The sequence below is a fragment of the Ranitomeya imitator genome, chromosome 4 (genome assembly GCF_032444005.1).
Source record: "Ranitomeya imitator isolate aRanImi1 chromosome 4, aRanImi1.pri, whole genome shotgun sequence".
Taxonomy (NCBI): domain Eukaryota; kingdom Metazoa; phylum Chordata; class Amphibia; order Anura; family Dendrobatidae; genus Ranitomeya; species Ranitomeya imitator.
The window spans coordinates 128829958-128853278 of record NC_091285.1 but is presented as its reverse complement, the minus strand read 5'-3'; positions in this window follow the sequence as shown (position 1 = coordinate 128853278).

The window sequence follows — 23321 nt, the reverse complement described above, 5'->3', positions numbered from 1 at the left end:
ACACCGGATTAATGATCTCAGAATTCCTATAAGGACCAATAAACCGAGGCATAAACTTAGGAGAAGAAACCTTCATAGGAACATGACGGGAAGACAACCAGACCAGATCCCCAACCCGAAGCCGGGAACCAACACACCGACGACGATTAGCAAAACGTTGAGCCTCCTCTTGAGACAACACCAAATTGTCCACCACATGAGCCCAGATCTGCTGAAACCTGTCCACCACAGAATCCACACCAGGACAGTCAGAAGGCTCAACCTGCCCAGAAGAAAAACGAGGATGAAAACCAAAATTACAAAAGAAAGGCGAAACCAAGGTAGCCGAACTAGCCCGATTATTAAGGGCAAACTCGGCCAATGGCAAGAAAGCCACCCAATCATCCTGATCAGCAGACACAAAGCATCTCAAATACGTCTCCAAAGTCTGATTAGTTCACTTGGTCTGACCATTTGTCTGAGGATGGAACGCAGAAGAGAAAGACAAATCAATGCCCAGCCTAGCACAAAAGGCCCGCCAAAACCTAGAAACAAACTGGGAACCTCTGTCGGACACAATATTCTCCGGAATACCATGCAAACGGACCACATGCTGAAAAAACAACGGAACCAAATCCGAAGAGGAAGGCAATTTAGGCAAAGGCTCCAAATGAACCATCTTAGAGAACCGGTCACAAACAACCCAGATAACCGACATCCTCTGGGAAACCGGAAGATCAGAAATAAAATCCATAGAAATATGCGTCCAGGGCCTCTCAGGGACCGGCAATGGCAAAAGCAACCCACTAGCACGGGAACAACAAGGCTTGGCCCGCGCACAAGTCCCACAGGACTGCACAAAAGAACGCACATCACGCGACAAAGAAGGCCACCAAAAGGACCTTCCAACCAAGTCTCTGGTACCAAAAATGCCAGGATGACCAGCCAACACGGAACAGTGAACCTCAGAAATCACTCTACTAGTCCATCTGTCAGGAACAAACAATTTCCCCACAGGACAACGGTCAGGTTTATCAGCTTAAAATTCCTGAAGAACCCGTCGTAAATCAGGGGAAATGGCAGAAAGGACCACCCCTTCTTTCAAAATACCGACCGGTTCCAAGACCTCAGGAGAATCAGGCAAAAAACTCCTAGAGAGGGCATCAGCCTTAATGTTCTTAGAACCCGGAAGGTACGAAACCACAAAATCAAAACGGGAAAAAAACAAGGACCATTGAGTCTGTCTAGGATTTAGCCTTTTAGCAAACTCGAGGTAAATCAAATTCTTATGATCAGTCAAGACCACAATACGGTGGTTAGCTCCCTCAAGCCAATGTCGCCACTCCTCAAACGCCCACTTCATAGCCAACAACTCCCGATTGCCGACATCATAATTGCGTTCAGCAGGCGAAAACTTACGGGAAAAGAAGGCACACGGTTTCATTAAGGAACCAACAGGATCCCTCTGAGACAAAACGGCCCCTGCCCCAATCTCAGAAACCTCAACCTGAAACGGAAGAGAAACATCTGGTTGGCGCAACACCGGAGCAGAAGTAAATCGATGTTTAAGCTCCTGAAAGGCAGAGATAGCCGCAGAGGACCAATTCGCCACATCCGCGCCTTTCTTCGTCAGATTGGTCAAGGGTTTAACCACGCTGGAAATATTAGCAATGAAACGGCGATAAAAATTTGCAAAACCCAAAAATTTCTGAAGGCTCTTCACAGATGTGGGCTGAATCCAATCATGAATAGCCTGAACCTTAACCGGATCCATCTCTATAAATGAGGGAGAAAAAATAAAGCCCAAAAAAAGAGACCTTCTGCACCCCAAAGAGACACTTAGACCCTTTCACAAACAGAGCATTGTCACGAAGGATCTGAAATACCATCCTGACCTGTTCCACATGAGACTCCCAATCATCGGAAAAAAATCAAAATATCGTCCAAATATACAATCAAGAACTTATCAATATAAGTCCGGAAGATATCATGCATGAAGGACTGAAAAACAGATGGAGCATTAGTGAGCCCGAATGGCATCACAAGGTATTCAAAATGGCCTTCGGGCGTATTAAACGCAGTTTTCCATTCATCACCCTGCTTAATACGAACAAGATTATATGCCCCCCGAAGGTCAATCTTATTAAACCAACTAGCTCCCTTAATCCTAGCAAACAAATCGGTAAGCAAAGGATATTGAAACTTGACCGTGATTTTATTCAAGAGGCGATAATCAATACAGGGTCTCATGGAACCATCTTTTTTAGCAACAAAAAAGGACCCCGCTCCCAACGGTGAAGAAGATGGCTGAATATGCCCTTTCTCCAAAGACTTCTTAATATAGCTCCGCATGGCGGTATGTTCAGGCACAGACAGGTTGAAAAGTCGACCCTTAGGAAACTTACAGCCTGGAATCAAGTCAATAGCACAATCGCAGTCCCTGTGCGGTGGAAGGAAACTGGACTTGGGCTCATCGAATACATCCTGAAAATCAGACAAAAATTATGGAATTTCAGAAGAGGAAGAAGAGGAGATTGACATCAAAGGAACATCATTATGAACCCCCTGACAACCCCAACTAGTCACAGACATGGACTTCCAATCCAACACAGGATTATGTACCTGCAACCACGGAAAACCCAGCACGATAGCATCATGCAAATTATGCAACACCAGAAATCGTTGAAAGAAGGAATATAAACCAGCTCACCCGCGATGCAAGAACCAAACCTCGGGAGCACGGACCCACTGTGTCCAGGCGTACAAAGTCCAAAAAGAAAGAAAGGAATGTCCAGCTTCACCGAGTCCGTAAAAAAAGAGTTTTCTTTATTCACAAACTTTAAACATGGAGGATACAGACTTCAGCACAACCATATGGGTAAGAATCTCAACGTGTTTCTGGAGACTAAGCTCCCTTAATCATGACCATGTGCTGAAGTCTGTATCCTCCATGTTTAAAGTTTGTGAATAAAGAAAACTCTTTTTTTACGGACTCGGTGAAGCTGGACATTCCTTTCTTTCTTTTAACACCAGAAAGCGACAATCTTCCTGATGGGCTGGCGCCATGCGCATGGTCACCTGTGTCCAAAACTGGGGCTTATTTTTAGCCAAGGGTGTAGCATCAATGCCCCTTAAAGGAATAGGGTTCTGCAAAGGCTGCAAGGAAAAACCACAACGCCTGGCAAACCCAAAGTCCATTAAGTTCAAGGCGGCGCCTGAATCCACAAACGCCATGACAGAAAATGATGACAATGAGCAGATCAAGGACACAGATAACAGAAATTTAGGTTGTACAGTACTGATGGTAAATGAACTAGCGATCCTCTTTGTCCGGCCAGTGATCTGTGTCTTCTTCTTGTGCTGCCGCGCTGTCGTCTTCCGGTGCAGGAACGTTCCCAGCCAGAAGCTGGAACTTACCACCAATTGAAGCTGAAACTGTTCAGGTCTGGAGTCTGTTTTCCTGTGTTGACCGGCGCAGAACGTCTGCTTCTGGTCGTTGACAGGAGCCGGCCGCACACGTCGCCTGGTCCGCCGTCGGCCACCAATAAAATGGCGGCTTCTGCTTTCTTCTGTGATGCTAGGTCCGGGGGAGTGTCGGAGGTGGCGTGAGGCACTGTGTCACTTCACCGGATCCTCCCTGAATCTACCCCACCGATCCTTATTCGTTCTCTCTGCCTCCGCCTTTCAGTCCGGGGAGGCTTGGTGTCGTATGGAAATGGGCAGGGCGGTATATCCCCCTATTGTCAGATGACGGCTATCCAAGATGGCGCCCGGAGAGTCGGTGCAACACTAATTAACCGGGCTGGTGTCGGGGTGAGGGTAATAGACACTGTAACTCAATAATTCCGGGGCTCTTCTGTTGTCAGTTGGATTAACTCAGTACTGGGTAGGTAAGCTAGGGAGTCACAGTCGTTTATCAGGGAAGAAACTGGCAGGAAAAAGGCTGAGGGTTCCTGTCAGAGATTGACAGGCCTCAAAATGCTGACAGATTTCTCCCAAAAGAGTCAAATTAGTCACAAATTTAGGCTGTTACCCTTGTGAGGTACTGGGAACGTACCCTCAATTATTTTTACCGAAAGATGTCGTTTTTCCACAATTTGAGTTGATTTCAGACGATGTCACTCAGGAGCTTAGGCAACACACACCTTACACCATCGCTGCCTAGGCCACGCCCCCCCCAGGGGTATGATTTCCAAACTGGGGTCACTTGAAAGGGGGATTCTGCTTTTCTGGCATTTAGGAGCTCTTTATATAGAGTCTGAAAACTATTCAATAATAACTTGTTCTCCAAGAGTCAAATAGCGCTCCGTTCCTCCAGAGTCTTGCTGTGTGGCTAAGCAGTACTGTACAGTCACATATGGGGTATTGCCAAGTTTAGAAGAAATTGTGTAACACATTTTTTTTTTTAAATTCGTTTATTAGTAACAAAATCAATTATGTTACATACAATATACAGTTAGATTGAGAAACACAGTATGTAGCATATAAATTGTACACATTGAACACGTAATAAAAGGTACTTCAACCCACAGTCCGTGTTATCTTGTATTTGTTGCGAATAACAACTTCATAGTAACACATGTATTATATAGGTAAGAAAAACAAAAAAAAACCTAAGACTCTTAAATTAAGTCTATGCCTACTCTAGTTGCTAACTAATACGCCGCGTAACCTCGTGCCTATCCCTCCATGCAGTGTCCCCGACCACCACCAAAAAAAGACACCAACCTGATATCTCTAAAGGGTAAGATGGGAAGAATTCCATCGACCCCATATCTTGTCAAATTTTCCCGGACAGCCTCTGTTCTGATATAGCGTGCGTTCATACGGGATGACTGAGTTAACCAAATCAATCCAGGCTCTTCTAGATGGACAGGAGCCTCCCATCCATCTCAGCGCCAATACCTTACGCGCCATAAAGAGTGCCTCTCGCAAAAATATACCAGTGTAGTGATCCCAAGTCTCCTCCTCCCACACTCCAAATATGCAAATTAACGGGTCAAGGGGAACAGGTATCAGCAGCAATGATGTTAATAGTAATGTCACTTCCTTCCAATATTGAAGAATTATAGGACATCCCCATATCATATGTACAAAGTCTGCATCTGACGAGTGACACCGCACACATTCTGATGTTTGGAATCGACCCATTTTAAAAAGACGTATCGGGGTTAGGTATGCTTGATGTATTATATACAGTTGAGTCATCCTATTATTAACTGACGGGGATACTTTAACCGGAGATTCAAGAATATCCTCCCAATCCTCCTCCTGCATATTGGAAAGCAGTACCCCCCATTTCTCTCTGATGGAGTTGACAGTGGCTGCGGTTCCCGAAGATAGCATATAGGTGTATAAGGAGGAGATAAGACCCTGGGGGCCCTGCGACTTAAGAATTCCTATCAAGGGTAAGGAAGATATAGCCCGACCTGTACCCACGTACCTCATATGTGTTTGAACGACTGACCTCAGCTGTAAGTACCGAAAGAATTGGGATCTCGGTATATCATATTTAGTTTGCAATTGTTCAAAAGACACAAAGACCCCTCCATCATACAAATCACCTATTGAGAAGACCCTATGCCTCATCCAGAAATCTGTAGATGGATGACTTAGTAGAGTGGAGAAATAACTATTGTTCCATAGGGGCATCTCTGCTATAATATCTACATATCCCGTAATTTTTTTTAATTTGTCTCCAAACTAAACGCGCCAGCCGGAGCAGGGGTAGCAGTCGGGGAGCACTGATTTTCTCCGCCTCCAAAAAGTTTAATGGGCAATCAATTTGAGCCGAATGAATTAAATGGTTTTCTGAATTGGGGAGACAATTATTGGGCATCCACGGGTAGAGAGCTTTTGCCTGACCGGCCAGGTAATATAGATAAAAATCCGGGAGCGCCGCTCCTCCTCCCTGTTTTGGCCTCTGCAGTGTAGACAGTTTGAGCTTAGGTCTAGATTTCCCCCATTTGAAGGTGGTAAGTTGAGAGTTTAGTGTCGCGAAAAAGGACCTAGGCACCGGCGTGGCATTATGTTGGAGGCAGTAACTGAGTTTGGGAAGCAGAATCATTTTAATTAAATTAATACGACCAGCTACGGATAAAGGGAGTTTGCTCCAGGCCGCAAACTTAGATTTGACTAATTCTAACAGTGGAAATACATTGAGTTGCAAGTCAGTTCTACCATGCTGAGATATGTATATACCCAAATATTTAAAACTAGACACAACAGGAAGGGGGGACAAAGTCTCTAAATCGGGCATTGGAGAGTGGGAAAGGGGCATCAACGCGGATTTGTCCCAGTTTATATATAAGCCTGAATATCTACTAAAGTTATCTATAGTGGCTATTACCCGCGGTAGCGTTTCCTCCACCTGATCCATGAATATTACCATGTCATCAGCATACAGGCCAATGGTATCTACCGGATCAGCTATGTGTATTCCTTTAATGGCAGAAGAGGATCTTATTTGTATCGCCAGTGCTTCCAATGCCAGGGCGAAGAGGGCCGGGGAAAGAGGGCATCCCTGGCGCGTCCCCCTATACAGAGAAAAGGGTTTAGAGATGGAACCATTTGTAATAATCCGGGCCCTGGGTTTCATATACAGCAGTCCCACCCATTTAAGAAATTTGTCACCAAAGCCGTATTTTTTCAAACAAGCTAATAAAAAGGGCCACTCAAGGGAGTCAAAGACCTTGGCCGCGTCCAGCGACGCCAATGCCCAAGAGTTATCCAATACCAGTGAGCTATATTGGACTACCGATTGGACCCGTCTAATGTTAATGGAAGTATTTTTACCAGGCATGAAGCCTGTTTGGTCTGGGTGAATGAGGTTTAGTATAATCGAGTTCAGGATTTTGGTGAAGATTTTATAATCTACATTGACCAGTGATATAGGCCGGTAAGATCCGCAGTCTAGTGGGTCCTTCCCCTCCTTTTTGAGTATAATGATATTCGCCTCATAGAAGGTGTCCGGCATAGAGTCTCCCCCCCTGCATCCCCTGGTACACCCTCAGCAGGAGTGGTGCTAAAATATCATATTTCCTATATAATTCAACGGGAAAACCGTCCGGACCCGGAGCTTTCCCAGAGGCCATATCCGCCAAAGCTTGCTCGACCTCCTCCAGGGTGAACTCAGCGTCCATAAAGGCGCGCTGAGCTGAGTCTAATTCAGGGAATGTCACATCTGATAAATAATCTAAGTTTCCCAGGACATCAAAGTCACACTTAGATGTGTATAACGACTCGTAATAGTCTTGAAAACAATGAAGAATTTCCTCTGTTGAGGATACTAATGAGCCATCTGGTGTTCGAATTTGCAATATAGTGTTGGATACATTATGTTGTCGTACCAAGAAGGCTAAAAATTTGCTAGCTTGATTTCCCATCTCAAAGAAGGACTGGCGAGCAAAAAATGGGTTTACGTTTAGATTTCGTGTCTATGTGTTGGTCATATAGCCTCTGAGAAGTTTGCCACGCAAGTCTGTTGCTATTAGTTGGATTAGATACAAAAACCGACTCCGAGTCCTTAAGCTGTCGCTCCATCTCATCGTCCTCTCTCGAGGTCACTCTCTTTATGTACGATATCGTAGAAGATAGACACCCTCTTAAATATGCCTTAAGGGTATCCCAAAATATGTTAGTGTTTTGGGGTCCAGAATGCGATGAGAGGAAGCATTTTAATTGTCCCACAGTCCTATCACTCGAGTCAATTAATTTAAGCCAGAATGGGTTTAATTTCCAAGTCATATTGTCTCTGAATTGCCCAAATTTGAGTTTGAGAATGACCGGGCTATGATCAGATATTCCCCTGTTACCATGTTCAACATTGTCTACCCATGTTGCCAACTCCCTTGATCCAAATATATAATCCAGGCGGGAAAGAGTACGTCTGGCAGATGAATGACAGGTATAACCTTTTACCCCAGGATGACGCATCCTCCATAAATCTAACCATCCACTCCCTTCCATAAACAGAGCCAGCTGGGATAATGCCTGAGAGGGTGGTTCCTTTACCAATTCTCCACCCAATCTCAATCGGTCAAGGTGATTATCCATAATTAAATTGAAATCTCCCATACATATAACATTCGCATCTGGAAAACTCAGGGCAAAACTCATTGCTTTTCTAAGAATAGATACATTAGCTGGCGGGGGATTATAAATACATAATATGACATATTCTCGAGAATTAATTGACGCGTGGCAAAAACGAACCGGCCTTCAGAATCCCTCCTAGCCTCCCTCACCTTCCACCTGACATCCCTATGAATCAGTAGTGAGACCCCTCTGGAGTAACTGGTGTGAAACGCATGTATGGACCATTGTACCCATGGTTTTTGTGTACACCGAGCCGTATCTCTAGTTAAGTGTGTCTCCACCAGCGCCACTATGTGAGGATGGTAACGTTTAATCAGCGAAAATACTTTGATCTTTTTCTGAGGAGATTTAATACCATGCACATTCCAGGTCATGTATATCAGTTCAGACCCCATACTCACTCATCAAGGTATAATAAACACACAGGAGAAGAGCTGCTGTCCGGGTAAGGCCTAGGAACAACACATGGAGGGCAAGAGAACCATTGGCGGCGATTTCTACCTATAGAACAAAATGAACCAACATTGAAAACATGTAAAAGAGAACAGAACAAAAACCCAACAGTGTAGGAGCATAATCCAGCGCTCCTATTGGTAAGTAAGATTGGGGATACCCTCGCTAAACTCAGCGTCCGGTATTGTTGTTAAGTTGACATCCACAAAAAGAGCTCTATTACGCGTTTGCCAGCATAAATGCATTAGGGTTTCTTTGTATTAGGGGTTTTGTGGACCCGAAGCCACTCAGCCGCCTCCTCCAGATTAGTGAAAAAAATAGATGAGCCCTCATAAACAACCCGCAGGCGAGCTGGATAAATCATGGAGTATATGATATTCTGGTCTCTCAGTTGTTTCTTGATCTCCATGAATCTCGCTCGCTGTTTCTGAAGCTCCATTGAAAAATCCGGAAAGATTGATATTGTGGCGTTGTGGAGTTTAATGGGACTTTTTTGTCGTGCCAGTCGTAAAATGGTGTCCCTGTCTTTGCAGTTGAGAAGACGCGCCAAGAACGGTCTTGGCGGAGCTCCGGGAGGGAGGGGTCTTGTGGGGACCCTATGAGCCCTCTCCACAGCGAATGTTGAGGAGAATTCACCTCCCAAAGAAGTTTTAAGCCAATCTTCCAGAAATTCCTCCGGTTGTTGTCCCTCCGTTCGCTCCGGTAGACCAATGATTCGGATGTTGTTCCGCCGCAGTCTATTCTCTAAATCATCTGCTTTCTGTTTCCAAGCATTTGTTGAGCCAGCCACTTTTGTCAATTTAGCTTCCATAGGCTCGATGGTATCTTCTATTTGTGACACTCTCGTTTCCACTTCTGTGATGCGTCCTCCCATAGTTTGCATGTCTTGTCTAAGACGGCCCACTTCAGTGTGCACATCTTCTATTTTTTCAGTGAGAGAAGATCTGGTTAGAGAGATAGCCTGCATTAGCTGTTCAGAGGCTTGCTTAAGGGTTAACTCATCCTGTTCCCCCTCCTCGTTACTATCAGAGGGACGGCCTTTACGTTGTGTCTGTGAGGAGCTACCCCGAAGAGTCCGCACGCCCTCCGAGGAGTCCTCTCTGGCAAATTTTTTAAGTCTGTCAGCGGCTCCTGATCCCTTGGCGTGCTGCATAGTTGACATGAATAAGAGGGGCAGGAGAACGGCCCGATGTATATTGTGAAGTGGTGCAGAAATAAAGACAGCAGGACCCGCAGGGAGCTGTATATGCTTAAAAGCGTTATTAGGCAGTCTCAAGAACACTAAATGTATCCAATATGTCCGGAGAGGGGAGAAATCCCACAGTGCCGACAGAAGGGGCAATAGGAGGGGGGCCAGACCCTCCAAATTACAAGCACCAATGGGGACAGGTGTCTCTCAAACAGGGGAATGCAGGGCCCAATCTTTCAGGGCGCTCGCTGCTTGTCCCCTCAACAAACAGTCCAGGATATGTGCTCACCTCCCCAGTAGTGCTGCAGATCCGGACTTCTGCGCTGCTTCTCCACCGTCAGAGAGCGCGCTTATAAATAAGTTGCCTCCGCTGCCGACACCACCCTGTAGGTCTCTCCGTCCAGGATTTCAAAGGCTGCCTCCTGCGGCATGCACACCGGAGATCCCAGATCACCGGGGGGGAGACTCCAGCGCTGATGAAGCCGGCGCCGCTCTGCGTGTCAGGGCGCGCGCCTGCAAGATGGCCGCAACCTCAATCCAGTCCCCGCGCTCCCACAGGCTCCACTGACCTCCGCTCTCCGGTAATGTGTACACCGGGAATCCCCACAGCACCGGGGGGGAGTCTCCGGCGTTGATGGAGGTTCGGCGCCGCTCTGTGTGTCAGAGCACGCGCCTGCAAGATGGCCGCCGCCTCACTCCGGCCGTGTTCCCGCGGGTCCCGCCGACCTCCGCTCCCGTCCACACTCTCTCCGCTCTTCCGCTGCCGCCAGGTGCCTCTCCGGTCCAGAGGGACCAGAAATCAGTCCAGAAATCTGGGCAGAATGGGGTCTAAATGGCAGGATTTCTGCAGGATAATGGGAGCTCTCCCTGGGTACGTCTGCCTCCTTCAGCTACATAGCCACGCCCCCGTGTAACACATTTTGGCACAATTTTTTAATTTTTTATTTAATTTGTGGTAAATGTTATTTATTAACAATTTTGTGCAATATGACTCTGATTTAAGGGCATAAAAATTAAAAGTTTGAAAATTGCGAAATTTTCAAGATTTTAGCCAAATTTCCATTTTTTTTTTCACAAATAAACGCAAGTCATATCAAAGAAATTTTACGACTATCATAATGTACAAAATGTCATGAGAAAACAGTCTCCGAATCAGCGGGATCCGTTGAAGCATTCCAGAGTTATTACCTCATAAAATGACAGTGGTCAGAATTGTAAAAATTGGCCCGGTCATGAAGGCAAAAACAGGAACGGGCACGAAAGAGTTAAGTGTAGCAGGGAACAATGCAAACCAAAGCCATTTTTTTTCTTCATGAATAAATTAGTGATCGTTTATGAATGAGCCATTGAGTTATAATAATAAGAATGAATGGAGAATGCATGGTAAAATTCAATATTTCAGGATAGATATATGTACAATATATGAATAATTATTTCATTTTCCACTTACAGTAGGGCAGTCTGATGACCAGTTGATGCAAATTATGCAAATGTGCACTACATAAGTCTGATTTGGTCATATATTGACCCATATATTTATTATATTTGTGTTATGTAATTAATAAAATTGTTTTATATGCACTTAAGGCTCCAATTGTTCTTCTATGTATACTGCATTCCTAGAAAGCCCACGCGATACATGCGTCGGGGCTGAACCGGACACATGCTGTCAGGCAAACATGGGTAAGCAGGGCATCTCTTAATATAATCCTCTCCCCAAGGTCTGTGGTATATGGAAAACAGTACTTACCTGAATTTATTCTTACTTTCACCATATAAACTGCATTTGACCAGGGGACTTTATTAATACACCTACTGCACCTTAATGCACTATGGCCTTTTTTTCGTATATACCAATTGCAAAAGAGGTCTTCTTTTTTATGAGTATTTATTGATTTTTCAATAGAAATTTTCTGAACGAAATCACACCAAGATATAATGCATGTAAGCATTCAATGCAAATCAGTTAACAAATATAATAGAAACAAATAGAATTGACAAGATAGTGAAACACAAGGGAGGGAAGGAGAGGAGATCTCTGAGAAAGCTGGGTAAATACCTTTATTAAGCCTTCTGAGCCCAGTATATGTCCCACAGATTCCACATTGCTTCAAAACTTTCAAACGTATTATTTATTAAAGGTGTGAGATGTTCCATATTTCGTATGTCCTGTATCCAGGAATACAACTTGCTGAGTGACGGAGAGTAAGCCAACCTCCATTTCCTTGCTATTAAACATCTTGCGGCTGTGGTCAGATATAAAAGAATCCGCTGAGTCCTACTTCCAGTCTGGAATCGGGGGGATATTGAGCAAATAGAACTTAGGGTCTACTGAAATATGAAGACCTGTGACTTCGGAGATTAAAGTTTTGACCATAAAATATGGGTTAGATCTCCATCATCAGAACCGCACCTCCAACATTGGCTAGGTATATTAGGAATAAATGTATGTATTAACGAAGGAGTGTACTTCCAAAACAAGCAATTTAAATTGGTTTTCCTTATACGTGTAACAAGTAGAAGTCTATAAATATATAACACCTATAGATATGAAACAACAACCAATGATATGAGATTAAAATATAAATTTTATTATAAACACAATAATAACAGTTTAAAATTCAGGAAAGGACCACCAGGTGGCAGTAGAATGCAGGTTATCATACAAGGGCATGTAAATAAATTTTGAATAATTAATTTCCAAGGAAATCAGATGTAACAAGCATGGAAATCTCACTATAAATGATCAAAGGTTGAGGTAATTTTGCTTATATTGTACTGTTCACATTACATAGTATATTCCATATGGAAAAGTAAGGAATAAAGTGAATATCGTGCATGTAGCAGAGTTGATATTACAAAAAATACTCAAAAAATAAATGCAGTGACAAAAAAGTCAAATTTACCCAGAAAAATCTAATTAAATAAATAATTAATAATAAACTACCTCAAAAGTGCACCAAATAAGTCACATTGCACTGCGTGTTAATAATACAATATAAAGTGCATATATCAGGAAAGTGAACACTGTGCATAAGTAAGCTATATAGATAGATAAATAATATACCCCCAAAATAGATATAATAAAGTGCCGTGCACAGTAAATAAAGGGGGGAAACAAGGATATAAATAAAATCAAATAGTTACCAAGTGCACCAAAATGTAATCATGTGAAATGTTTCCATGGTCAGACATACCCTGATGATAAGCCCGCACGGCCCAACAAAGCTTCAGCTTTGACGAGACACTTTGAGAGAAGTTCCCCCCTTTATTTACTGTGCACGGCACTTTATTATATCTATTTTGGGGATATATTATTTATTTATCTATCTATATAGCTTACTTATGCACAGTGTTCACTTTAAATGGATACTTTCCTGATATATGCACTTTATATTGTATTATTAACACGCAGTGCAATGTGACTTATTTGGTGCACTTTTGAGGTAGTTTATTATTAATTAATTATTTATTTAGATTTTTCTGGGTAAATTTGACTTTTTTGTCACTGCATTTATTTTTTGAGTATTTTTTGTAATATCAACTCTGCTACATGCACGATATTCACTTTATTCCTTACTTTTCCATATGGAATATACTATGTAATGTGAACAGTACAATATAAGCAAAATTACCTCAACCTTTGATCATTTATAGTGAGATTTCCATGCTCGTTACATTATCTGATTTCCTTGAAAATGAATGCAAAATGTATTTACATGCCCTTGTATGATAACCTGCATTCTACTGCCACCTGGTGGTCCTTTCCTGAATTTTAAACTGGTATTATTGTGTTTATAATAAAATTTATATTTTATTCTCATATCATTGGTTGTTGTTTCATATCTATAGGTGTTATATATTTATACAGATACACGACCACACATATAGTTGTTTATTTGGTTGATTAACAAGTAGAAGACTGAGGCTATGTGCACACGTAGTCTGGGTCCACTGTGCGTTTCTGCACGTTTTTTTCCGCAGCATGTTCACAGCGTTTTTTTTTTTTTTTCATACGCTTACATTGAACTGTAAACGCAGGGGAAACTGCTGCGGATGCGCAGCTGCGGAAATGCTGCGGATCCGCAGCAAAATCCGCATCGTGTGCACATAGCCTACGGCCTCTTTTACACTTCCGTCATTCAGCTCCCATCACAATCCTATAGACTTGTATTAGCGACGGATTGTGACAGATGGCCATCCGTTTCATTCATCTTTCACTGGATCCTGCATTAAAAAAAACGGTCCGTCGGGCAGGGAAAATGTTCAGAGGAACGTTTTTTCTGCACGTCGTAAAATCGGTCAGCGACGCATCCTGCGCTGCCCGTCACTGGCTACAATAGTAGCCTATGGGCGCAGGATGTGTCGCTACCTGTGAAAAGCAGGAATCCAGTGACGAGTCCCGCCATTTCAAAGAGAGCATGCGTGTAAGAATTTCCCATCAGGGAAATTCTCTCTCGCTTGCTCTCTTTCTCTTTTTACTATTGATGCTGCATATGCAGCATCAATAGTAACAAGATATAATGTTAAAAAAAATTAAAATATCTTAATATTCTCACCAACCGGCGTTCCCACGCAGCATCACCGATGTTCCCGGCAGCTAGCATTACTTCCTAGTAATACATTGTGAAATCTCTCAAGAAGTCGCGAAACCGTGACTTCTCGCGAGATTTCTCAATGTATTACTAGGAACGCTAGCTGCTTGGAGCACCGCTGCACGGGAATGCTGGTCGGTGAGAATACTGCGATTTTTTATTATTTTTAACCTGGTTTGTGTTGTGTATGCGTTTTCGCAGGCGGAAACCCGCTGCGAAGACGCATACACAACAGGTGCACATAGGCTCGACGGGTCCATCAGAAAGACGGGCCCAGTGCACACGTTTTCCACAATCTGCACAGGATCCGTCATTTCAATGTCTTGACGGATCCTGTGCAGATTTGGAAGACAGAAGTGTGAAAGAAACCTTAGCTGCTCTCCTCCAGACCCCCTGCCACACACCTGGCGAAAGAGATTCCCCCAAGAAACCCTCCCACCTGTCCATATAGGAGTGTCTTGGAGACTATTCTTTATATGGGTCCAATAAAATCCTATAGATATCAGAAATAAGACCCTTGGTCGATACTCCCGCCCTGCAGTCTCTCAAAGCGAGTTGGTATGGAAACTATTGAGGAGTAAAGAGGCTGCATATAATGCCTAATTTGTAAAGACTGATAGAAAGAGTTTGACGGTAAATCAAAGCCCGATTGTATCTTATCAAAAGGTTATAAGGACCTAGAGTGACTATCAACTATCTCAGCAAAACAAAAAAGTCACTTATCAAACCACAACTTAATCAAGTTGCCCCTAAAGCTGTCTGGAAGTTTGGGATTAAACAAAAAGGAAGTTAGGAGAGAACATCTCGATATTAGTGGGAATTTTTTCATACAGGTTTTCCAAATCCTCTTAGTGAAAGCTATTGGTTCCAACGTATGCAAGTCGAGTTTATTTGAGGTAGTTGCCCATAGATAAGAGTTTGGATGGACCGGAGCCATCCACAATTTCTCAATCTTTATCCACCTAGAAAATGCTCTAGGTGCAGACCAGGCTGGGATATATCTCGAATGAGTTGCCCAATAATATTTGGTGATATCTGGAACACCCAAACCTCCTCTATTTCGGTTAGCTAACATAATTTGGTTTTTGATCCCGTGCCTTCTATGGGCCCAGATAAAGTGGATGATAGATGACTATCAGGTCTCCATAGGGGACCAAAACGGGGAGGGTCTCAAATAAATATAGTAGCTTTGGAAGAATGGTCATTTTAAACACTAGTATTCTCCCAAATAGGGATAGCGGTAAGTTATTCCATTTATTGTCATGTCGGACGGTATTCACACTAGGGCGTCCGACAGACAGCAGTAATTCCACATTTGTCCACTATACGCTCAGTGGCGCCCGCTAGATAGAAAAATAAGCCTACCTTGCCTCAGAGAAATTCCCCAAAGGACAAGGCAGCCCCCCACATATAATGACTGTGAGTAAAGATGAAAATACAAACACAGAGATGAAATAGATTTAGCAAAGTGAGGCCCGACTTACTGAATAGACCGAGGATAGGAAAGATAGCTTTGCAGTCAGCACAAAAACCTACAAAAGACCACGCAGAGGGCGCAAAAAGACCCTCCGCACCGGCTAACGGTACGGAGGTGCTCCCTCTGCGTCCCAGAGCTTCCAGCAAGCAAGACAAACCAAAATAGCAAGCTGGACAGAAAAAATAGCAAACAAAAGAAACACAAGCAGAACTTAGCTTATGCAGGTAAGACAGGCCACAATAACGATCCAGGAGAGAGCAAGACCAATACTGGAACATTGACTGGAGGCAAGGAGCAAAGAACTAGGTGGAGTTAAATAGAGCAGCACCTAACGACTTAACCTTGTCACCTGTGGAAGGAAACTCAGAAGCCGCAGCCCCACTCACATCCACCAGAGGAAGCCCATGGACAGAACCAGCCGAAGTACCACTCATGACCACAGGAGGGAGCTTGACCACAGAATTCACAACAGTACCCCCCCTTGAGGAGGGGTCACCGAAGACCGAGACCCAGGAATTATCTTCCTGACCATAACCCTTCCACTTAACCAGGTACTGGAGTTTCCGTCTCGAAATACGAGAATCCAAAATCTTCTCCACCACATACTCCAACTCCCCCTCAACCAAAACCGGGGCAGGAGGATCAACGGATGGAACCACAGGTGCCACGTATCTCCGCAACAACGACCTATGGAACACATTATGGATGGAAAAAGAAGCTGGAAGGGTCAAACGAAACGACACAGGATTAAGAACCTCAGAAATCCTATACGGACCAATGAAACGAGGCTTAAACTTAGGAAAGGAAACTTTCATAGGAATATAACGAGACGACAACCAAACCAAATCCCCAACACGAAGTCGGGGGACCCACACAGCGCCTGCAGTTAGCGAAACGTTGAGCCTTCTCCTGGGACAATGTCAAATTGTCCACTATCTGAGTCCAAATCTGCTGCAACCTATCCACCACAGTATCCACACCAGGACAGTCCGAAGACTCAACCTGCCCTGAAGAGAAACGAGGATGGAAACCAGAATTGCAGAAAAACGGCAAAACCAAAGTAGCCGAGCTGGCCCGATTATTAAGGGCGAACTCAGCCAAAGGCAAAAAGGACACCCAATCATCCTGATCAGCAGAAACAAAGCATCTCAGATATGTTTCCAAGGTCTGATTGGTTCGTTCAGTTTGGCCATTTGTCTGAGGATGGAAAGCCGAGGAAAAAGACAAATCAATGCCCATCCTAGCACAAAAGGCTCGCCAAAACCTCGAAACAAACTGGGAACCTCTGTCCGAAACGATGTTCTCCGGAATGCCATGTAAACGAACCACATGCTGGAAAAACAATGGCACCAAATCAGAGGAGGAAGGCAATTTAGACAAGGGTACCAAATGGACCATCTTAGAGAAGCGATCACAAACCACCCAAATGACCGACATCCTTTGAGAGACAGGGAGATCCGAAATAAAATCCATAGAGATATGTGTCCAGGGCCTCTTTGGGACCGGCAAGGGCAAAAGCAACCCACTGGCACGAGAACAGCAGGGCTTAGCCCGAGCACAAGTCCCACAGGACTGCACAAACGAACGCACATCCCGCGACAGAGACGGCCACCAAAAGGATCTAGCCACCAAATCTCTGGTACCAAAGATTCAAGGATGACCAGCCAACACCGAACAATGAACCTCAGAGATAACTCTACTCGTCCATTTATCAGGGACAAACAGTTTCTCCGCTGGGCAACGGTCAGGTCTATTAGCCTGAAATTTTTGCAGCACCCGCCGCAAATCAGGGGAGATGGCAGACAAAATTACCCCCTCTTTGAGAATACCCGCCGGCTCAGGCAAACCCGGAGAGTTGGGCACAAAACTCCTAGACAGGGCATCCGCCTTCACATTCTTAGAGCCCGGAAGGTACGAAACCACAAAGTCAAAACGGGAGAAAAACAGCGACCAACGAGCCTGTCTAGGATTCAACCGCTTGGCAGACTCGAGATAAGTCAAATTCTTGTGATCAGTCAAGACCACCACGCGATGCTTAGCTCCTTCAAGCCAATGACGCCACTCCTCGAATGCCCACTTCATGGCCAGCAAATCTCGATTGCCAACATCATAATTACGCTCAGCAGGCGAAAACTTCCTGGAAAAGAAGGCACATGGTTTCATCACCGAGCCATCAGAACTTCTTTGCGACAAAACAGCCCCTGCTCCAATCTCAGAAGCATCAACCTCGACCTGGAACGGGAGCGAAACATCTGGCTGGCACAACACAGGGGCAGAAGAAAAACGACGCTTCAACTCCTGAAAAGCTTCCACAGCAGCAGAAGACCATTTGACCACATCAGCACCCTTCTTGGTTAAATCAGTCAACGGTTTAGCAATACTAGAAAAATTATTGATGAAGCGACGATAAAAATTAGCAAAGCCCAGGAACTTTTGCAGACTCTTCAGAGATGTCGGCTGAGTCCAATCATAAATGGCCTGAACTTTAACAGGGTCCATCTCGATAGTAGAAGGGGAAAAAATGAAACCCAAAAATGAAACCTTCTGAACACCAAAGAGACACTTTGACCCCTTCACAAACAAAGAATTCGCACGCAGGACCTGGAACACCATTCTAACCTGCTTCACGTGAGACTCCCAATCATCCGAGAAGACCAAAATATCATCCAAGTATACAATCAGGAATTTATCCAGGTACTCTCGGAAGATGTCATGCATAAAGGACTGAAATACTGATGGAGCATTGGAAAGCCCGAATGGCATAACCAGGTACTCAAAATGGCCCTCGGGCGTATTAAATGCTGTTTTCCATTCATCGCCCTGTTTAATACGCACAAGATTATACGCACCACGAAGATCTATCTTGGTGAACCAACTAGCCCCCTTAATACGAGCAAACAAATCAGACAGCAGCGGCAAGGGGTACTGAAATTTGACTGTGATTTTATTAAGAAGGCGGTAATCAATACAAGGTCTCAACGAACCATCCTTCTTGGCCACAAAAAAGAACCCCGCTCCCAATGGCGACGACGACGGGCGAATATGACCCTTCTCCAAGGATTCCTTTACATAACTCCGCATAGCGGCGTGCTCAGGCACAGACAAATTGAACAGTCGACCTTTAGGAAACTTACTACCAGGAATCAAATCGATAGCACAATCGCAATCCCTATGCGGAGGTAGGGCACTGGATTTGGGCTCATCAAATACATCCCGGTAATCCGACAAGAACTCTGGGACCTCAGAAGGGGTGGATGATGAAATAGACAGAAATGGAACATCACCATGTACCCCCTGACAACCCCAGTTGGACACAGACATAGATTTCCAATCCAATACTGGGTTATGGACCTGTAGCCATGGCAACCCCAACACAACCACATCATGCAGATTATGCAACACCAAAAAGCGAATATCCTCCTGATGCGCAGGAGCCATGCACATGGTCAGTTGGGTCCAGTACTGATGCTTATTCTTGGCCAAAGGCGTAGCATCAATTCCTCTCAATGGAATAGGATACTGCAAGGGCTCCAAGAAAAACCCACAGCGCCTAGCAAACTCCAAGTCCATCAAATTCAGGGCAGCGCCTGAATCCACAAATGCCATGACAGAATAGGATGACAAAGAGCAGATCAAAGTAACGGACAAAAGAAATTTCGACTGTGCCGTACCAATGGTAGCAGACCTAGCGAAACGCTTGGTGCGCTTAGGACAATCGGAGATAGCATGAGTGGAATCACCACAGTAAAAACACAGCCCATTCCGTCGTCTGTGTTCTTGCCGTTCAGCTCTGGTCAAAGTCCTATCACATTGCATAGGCTCAGGTTTATGCTCAGATAATACCGCCAAATGGTGCACAGTTTTACGCTCACGTAAGCGTCGATCGATCTGAATGGCCAAAGACATAGACTCATTCAGACCAACAGGCATAGGAAATCCCACCATGACATCCTTAAGGGCTTCAGAGAGACCCTTTCTGAAAATTGCTGCCAGCGCACATTCATTCCATTGAGTGAGCACAGACCACTTCCTAAACTTCTGACAATATATCTCTACCTCATCCTGACCCTGACACAGAGCCAGCAAGATTTTCTCTGCCTGATCCACTGAATTAGGTTCATCTTAAAGCAATCCGAGCGCCAGAAAAAACGGATCAATATCACGCAATGCAGGATCTCTTGGCGCAAGGGAAAATGCCCAGTCTTGAGGGTCACCACGCAACAAGGAAATAATGATCTTTACTTGTTGAACTGGGTCACCAGAGGAGCAGGGTTTCAAAGCCAGAAACAGTTTACAATTATTTTTGAAATTCAGAAACTTAGCTCTATCTTCAGAAAATAAATCAGGAATAGGAATTCTAGGTTCTAACATAGGATTCTGAACCACAAAGTCTTGAATATTTTGTACTCTTGCAGTGAGATGATCCACACAAGAAGACAGACCTTTAATGTCCATCACTACACCTGTGTCCTGAACCACTCAAATGTCTAGGGGAAAAGAAAGACAAAACACGGTGCAAAGAAAAAAAAATGGTCTCAGAACTTCTCTTTTCCCTCTATTGAGAAGCATTAGTACTTTGGGCCTCCAGTACTGTTATGATCTGGTGGTTAGAACAACAATGGACCTGGTGGTTAAGAGCACACAAAATGACCTGATAGTTACTAATAACATAGGACGAGCTCTGAGACGTGGGAACTCTGCTGACCGCAATCCCTAATCCTATCACACCACACTAGAAATAGCCGTGGAGCGCTCCTGACCAGACCTAGGCGCCTCGGCACAGCCTAAGAAACTAGCTAGCCCTGAAGATAGAAAAATAACCCTACCTTGCCTCAGAGAAATTCCCCAAAGGAAAAGGCAGCTCTCCACATATAATGACTGAGTAAAGATGAAAATACAAACACAGAGATGAAATAGATTTAGCAAAGTGAGGCCCGACTTACTGAATAGACCGAGGATAGGAAAGATAGCTTTGCAGTCAGCACAAAAACCTACAAAAGACCACGCAGAGGGCGCAAAAAGACCCTCCGCACCGGCTAACGGTACGGAGGTGCTCCCTCTGCGTCCCAGAGCTTCCAGCAAGCAAGACAAACCAAAATAGCAAGCTGGACAGAAAAAATAGCAAACAAAAGAAACACAAGCAGAACTTAGCTTATGCAGGTAAGACAGGCCACAATAACGATCCAGGAGAGAGCAAGACCAATACTGGAACATTGACTGGAGGCAAGGAGCAAAGAACTAGGTGGAGTTAAATAGAGCAGCACCTAACGACTTAACCTCGTCACCTGTAGAAGGAAACTCAGAAGCCGCAGCCCCACTCACATCCACCAGAGGAAGCCCGTGGACAGAACCAGCCGAAGTACCACTCATGACCACAGGAGGGAGCTTGACCACAGAATTCACAACACCCCCCCCCCCCCCCCCCCTCCCTGTGCTGCTGGCAGATACATGCCCCCCTGTACTTCTGGCAGACACATGCCCCTTTGTGCTGCTAGCAGACACATGCCCCCCCTGTGCTGGCATGTGACTGCCAGCAGCACAGGGGGGGCATGTGTCTGCCAGCAGCACAGGGGGGGCATGTGTCTGCCAGCAGCACAGGGGGGCATATAAGAGTGACTGGGGGGCCATATCCATGATGGGAGGGGGGGAGATGCAGGCACATGCCCACCCTGTGCTGCTGGCAGACACATGCCCCCCCTGTGCTGCTGGCAGATACATGCCCACTCCGTGCTGCTGTCAGACACATGCCCCCCCTGTACTGCTGGCAGACACATGCCCCCCTGTACTTCTGGCAGACACATGCTCCCCCTATGCTGCTGTCAGACACATGCCCCCCCCCTGTGCTGCTGGCAGACACATGCCCTCCCCCCTGTGATGCTGGCAGACACATGCCCCCCCTGTACTGCTGGCAGACACATGCCCCCCTGTACTGCTGGCAGACACATTCCCCCTTCCCCCTGTGCTGGCATGTGTCTGCCAGCAGCACAAGGGGGGCATGTGTCTGCCAGCAGCACAGGGGGGGCATGTGTCTGCCAGCAGCACAGGGGGGCATATAAGAGTGACTGGGGGGCCATATCCATGATGGGAGGGGGGGGGAGATGCAGGCACATGAAATATGAATGTGAATCAACTGTGTGTGGCTTCAGCACAGAGGTGATGGACAGCGGGTGCAGTGAATATTACATGAGGCTAATGAGCGGGAGCACAGGACCTCCTGCTGTCTCTGCAGCCCACTCGAGCCCCTTGATACTACTCCAGAGCTGCTCCCCCTCCTCTACAGCACAGCAGAGCACACAGATTTGGATTATAAAACCCACCCCCCACTTTCCCCCAAAATTTGGTGGAACAAAAGAGCGTCTTATAATCCGAAAAATACGGTATCCCTAGAAAATATTTTGAATGTTAACAGGATCATGTATTATTGCTCCCTTTTCATCTCTGAGAGCATATATTGAAGACTGACTTTTGTCATCCCTGAGCTGCTTCGCCAATAGTGTGTAAGATTTATTTCCTTTTTCATAATATTTTTGTCTACTATAAAGTATCATTTTTTCAGTTTTGTAATTAATAATGTCTTTTAATTCTGAACGCGTAGAGACAATATCCCTTAAGATTCTTCTGGATGGGGTAACTGCAAGTTTAGCTTCAAGGTCTCTCAACTGGACAGCAAGCAAGTCTGTCTGGTGAGCCCTATTCTATTTAATATGGGAACCTAGGGCTATACAGTCACCCTGGAAAACAGCTTTGTGTGCTTCCCACACAGTTGAAAAAACAGAGACTGACTTTTTATTAATGTCAAGATATTCAGCTATTTCCCACCCAACTCCTCTCTATGTGTTTATGTTCCGATCTCTTAAGCAGGGTCTCATTGAGTCTCCAATGGCATACTTTAGTGTGTGCTGAGGATCGAGTGAGGTGAGCATTACAGGAACATGATCTGACCACGGTATTACCCCAATGTATGTGTCTAATGTCAGTCTGAGTGTCTGTATATTGCCAAAAACTAATTCTATTCTAGTATAAGTACCGTGTGGAGGGGAGAAAAAGGTGTAGGTTTGCTCTGTGGGATGGTTAATACGCCAAAGATCAAAATGGCCAAATTTGTGTATTAGTTTTCTAAAGTCCGCAGATAATCTACGTTGAGATCTGTTTGGCTGCAATCTGTATAGGGAGCCTATCTAATATGTCTGAAAAAAATAACATTTACATCCCCTCCAATAACCCAGGCAGACGGGGGTAGTCTGGATAATTTAAAAAATATTTTTAAGGAAGGAAGTTTGTAAGGTATTAGGTACATATATGTTGCATAGCGTAATTGGTATATCCTTGTATGTACCTTGCAAGATAATATATCTTCCCTGGGGGTCTAATATCTCTAATGTGATTTGTACAGGGCATGTTCTAGAAATTTGGATAGCCACACCTGCTTTTTTTCTTGACCCGAGAGGCTAAATATATTTTGGGATATAAATGTTTGGCAAAGTTGCAATTTCCACTAAGATTTAAATGGATTTCCTGCAAGAAAGCTATA